Here is a 4,403-nt window from a genome sequence, read left to right on the forward strand (position 1 = left end):
TTTGATTTTTCTGCTGCAACGGCCTCAGTGTGTGGATTTTCACTCAGGTTATCAGCTTCCACTTCTGAGGGCCCAGAGACTGGATTTGGCACACCACTCAGAAAGTCAGGACTCTCAGAAGAAGAGCCCAGGCACTGGCAGATTAAGTATTTGAGGTCCATGAGACTTCACAGCAGGAGGCAAGCTGTTGGAGAACCTTTGAAAGCAGGATGTAGAAAGCAAAGTCCAGTCCTTTCACTCTCAGGACAGAAGCAGAAAGAAGCAGGCCAGCACAGCAAAGCAACAGGCAGAGTGGCAGTTACACCTACAGTATTCAGAACTACTTCTTGGCAGAACATCCTCAGTTCAATCAATCAATCAATCAATAAATGTATAAAGCGCGCTATGTACCCGTTAGGGTTTCAAGGCGCTGGGGGGGGGGGGCAGCTGCTATTGGTCGAAGAGCCATGTCTTGAGGAGTCTCCTGAAGGTGAGGAGGTCCTGGGTCTGGCGCAGGGAGGTCGGGAGTGAGTTCCAGGTCTTGGCGGTGAGGTAGGAGAAGGATCTGCCGCCGGAGGTCTTGCGTTGGATTCGTGGAACGATGGCGAGGGAGAGATTGGCAGAGCGGAGTTGGCGGGAGGGGACGTAGAAGTTGAGTCTGTTGTTCAGGTAGGCGGGTCCGGTGTCGTGTAGTGCTTTGTGCGCGTGGGTGAGAAGTTTAAAGGTGATCCTCTTGTCCACGGGGAGCCAGTGGTGGTCTTTCAGGTGGTGGGAGATGTGGCATCGGCGGGGTAAGTCGAGGATCAGGCGGGTGGATGCGTTCTGGATGCGTTGGAGTCGTTGGATGTCCTTTGCTGGGATGCCTGTGTAGAGTGCGTTGCCATAGTCAAGTCTGCTACTGACGAGGGCTTGGGTCACTGTTTTTCTGGTTTCCGTCGGGATCCACTTGTAGATTCTACGGAGCATGCAGAGGGTGTTGAAGCATGAGGAGGAGACTGCGTTGACCTGTTTGGACATGGTGAGAGCGGAGTCGAGGATTAAGCCGAGGTTGCGTGCGTGGTTGGCTGGAGTGGGCGGGGGTCCCAGCGCAGTGGGCCACCAGGAGTCGTCCCAGGCCGAGGGGGAGCGTCCGAGGATGAGGACTTCTGTTTTATCGGAGTTTAATTTCAGGCGGCTGTTTCTCATCCATTCGCCGATGGATTTCAGTCCCTCGTGGAGGTTGGCTTTGGCGGTGTGTGGGTCTTTAGTAAAGGAGAGGATGAGCTGGGTGTCGTCGGCGTAGGAGAGGATGCTGAGGTTGTGCGGGCCAGTTGTGCGAGGGGTGCCATGTAGACGTTGAACAGCGTCGGGCTTAACGAGGAGCCTTGGGGGCGCCGCAGATGAGGTTGGTGGCTTCGGAGCGGAAGGGTGAGAGCCGGACTCTCTGGGTTCTGCCGGAGAGAAAAGAGGAGATCCAGTTGAGGGCTTTGTCTTGAATTCCGGCTTCGTGGAGACGAGTTAGTAGGGTGCGGTGGCAGACCGTATTGAAGGCGGCGGATAGGTCTAGGAGGATGAGGGCTGAAGTTTCACCGTTGTCCATTTGTTGTCTGATGTCGTCTGTGGCGGCGAGGAGTGCGGTCTCGGTGCTGTGATTGCATCTGAATCCGGATTGGGAGGGGTCCAGGATGGAGTTGTCTTCGAGGTAGTGGGTGAGCTGTGCGTTGACGATCTTCTCGATGACCTTCGCAGGGAAGGGGAGGAGGGAGATCGGGCGGAAGTTTTTGAGATCGTTGAGGTCAGCCTTGGGTTTTTTGAGGAGGGCTTGGATATCGGCGTGCTTCCAGCTGTCCGGAAAGGTTGCGGTGTCGAAGGATAGGTTGATGATCTTACGAAGTTGGGGGGGCGATGGTGGAGTCGGCTTTGTTGTAGACGTGGTGTGGGCAGGGGTCTGAGGGGGATCCTGAGTGGATGGAGTTCATGGTCTTTCGGGTTTCGGCGTCATCTACGTGGGTCCAGTTGGTGAGGTGGTCGGCGTGGGCGGAGTTGTAGGGGGGGGGTCAGGCGGAGGAGTAGTGTTGAGGCTGTCGTGGATGTCGGCGATTTTCTGGTAGAAAAAGGTGGAGAATGCGTCGCAGAGTTTCTGGGATGGTGGGACGTCGCTGACGTTGGCGTTGGGGTTGGAGAGCTCCTTCACGATGCAGAAGAGTTCCTTGCTGTCGTGTGCGTTGTTGTTTAGGCGTTCAGTGAAGTGAGAGCGTTTGGCGAGTCGGATAAGTTGGCTTCCTTGTGGGTTGCTAGGCTGTCGGGTGTGTGCTCGAGAAGCCATTTTTTCTTGAGTTTCTGGCAGGTGCGTTTGGAGGTGATCAGTTCGTCTGTGAACCAGGCTGCTTTTTTCTTTTCTTGGTTGACGGTGGGCCTCTTGAGTGGTGCGAGGGTGTTGGCGCAGTTGAGTATCCACTGTTGGAGGTTGATGGCGGCGGAGTCTGGGTCGGTGGGGTCGGGCGGTGGGTTCTTGGAGAGGGTGCTGGTTAGTTGGTCTTCGGTGACTTTTCCCCAGCGGCGGTGTGGCGGTAGTGGGGGGCGGTGGTGTTCGGTGTTTTTCTTGAATGTGAAGTGGACGCAGTGGTGGTCGGTCCAGTGGAGTTCGGTGGTGTGGCTGAATGAGATGTGGTTGCTTGCAGTGAAGAGTGGGTCTAGGGTGTGACCGGCGATGTGGGTGGGTGTGTTGACCAGTTGTCTGAGTCCGAGGTTGGAGAGGTTGGTGGTCAGTGATGCGGTGTTGGCGTTGTTGTTGTTCTACAGGTGGAAGTTGAGGTCTCCAAGGAGGATGTAGTCCGTTGAGGCGAGGGCGTGGGTGCTTGCGAGGTCGGAGATGGTGTCACTGAAGGGGGCTCTTGGTCCTGGAGGTCGGTATATGAGGGTTCCTCTGAGGGTAGTGTTGGGGTCCGTGTGGATCTGGAAGTGAAGGTGTTCCGCTGTCTTGAGGGTGTCGTCCGTGTGGGTGTGGATCTTGAGGGTGGATTTGTGGACGATGTGTTCTGAAGTTGTGGGCTCAGCAGTTCAATATTTAAACTCATGTCTGCCTTTGGCGTAGGCAAACTTCAAGGGAAAGTCTTTGTAGTGCACAAAACCCTGCCTCTCCCTGTTCTGTCCTGTCCTGGCCCCAGATACACTCTTGAGGGTTGGAGACTGCTTTGTGTGAGGACAGGCACAGCCCTGTTGAGGTGCAAGTGTCAGCTCCTCCCTCCACTCTAGCCCAGGAAGATTCATCAGGATATGCAGGACATACCCTCTGCTCCCTTTGTGTGACTGTCTAGAGTAAATTCACAATCAGCCCAACTGTCAGTCTGACCCAGGTGTGTATTCCACAACCAGGCAGAGCCACATAATGGTTAAGCAAGAAAAGGCACTCTTTCTAAAAGTGGATTTTTTAAATGTACAATCTAAAAACCAACGTTACCAAAAGATGCATTTTTAAATTGTGAGAACCCAAACTCCATATCTCCATCTTCTCCCAATGGGAAACTGCACTTAAAAGATACTTCCAGGCAATACCCATGTTACCCTATGGGAGAGAGTGGCCTTGCAATAGTGAAAAACAAATTAGCAGTATTTCACTATCAGGGCATGTAAAATACACTAGCACATGTCCTAACTCTTAAATACACTGCGCCCTGTCCGTGGGGCTGCCTTGGGCCTACCATAGAGGTGACTTACATGTGGTAAAAGGAAAGCTTTGGGCCTGGGAAGTGGGTACACTTTCCAGGTTGAACTGGCAGTTGAAAAGCTGCCCACACAGACACTGCAATGGCAGGTCCGCAACATGCTTACAGAGCTACTCTAAGTGGGTGGCACAATCAGTGCCAGTAGCATTTGATTTACAGGCCCTGGGCACACATAGTGCATTTTACTAGGTACCTACTAGTAAATCAAATGCGCCAATCATGGAGAAATCAAACACTAATACAATTTACACAGGGAGCCTTGCACTTAAGCACTGGTAAGCAGTGGTAAAGTGCCCAGAGACCTAAAGTAAGCAAAAACGAAATTCAGAACAGGATCAAAAACAGGAGGTTAGAAGCAAAAAAGTACAGGGGAAATAACGTCAAGAGCCGACAGGTCTAACTTAACTAAATCATAGAAAAAACACAGAAATTCACTGAAACAAAAACACAGTTGAAAAGTAAGTAATGTTTGAACTGCCATGAGCAAAACAAATTTTTAGCAACAACACAGATTTAAAAAAGATACATGTTCGATCAAGAACTACACAATGGCAACCTGTGAGTTATGTTGTGTATTCTATGCATTCCTAAACATAACTGGCAACTTCAGTGATTTTGCGTGTTTGAGCCTCAATCATAACTCACTTTTAAACTGTTTGTTTTCATTGAGTATGCATACATACATAGAGCATAAGAGAGTTACAGAGAAGGATACATAGC

This window comes from Pleurodeles waltl, chromosome 5, assembly GCF_031143425.1.
Source record: "Pleurodeles waltl isolate 20211129_DDA chromosome 5, aPleWal1.hap1.20221129, whole genome shotgun sequence".
Lineage (NCBI taxonomy): Eukaryota > Metazoa > Chordata > Amphibia > Caudata > Salamandridae > Pleurodeles > Pleurodeles waltl.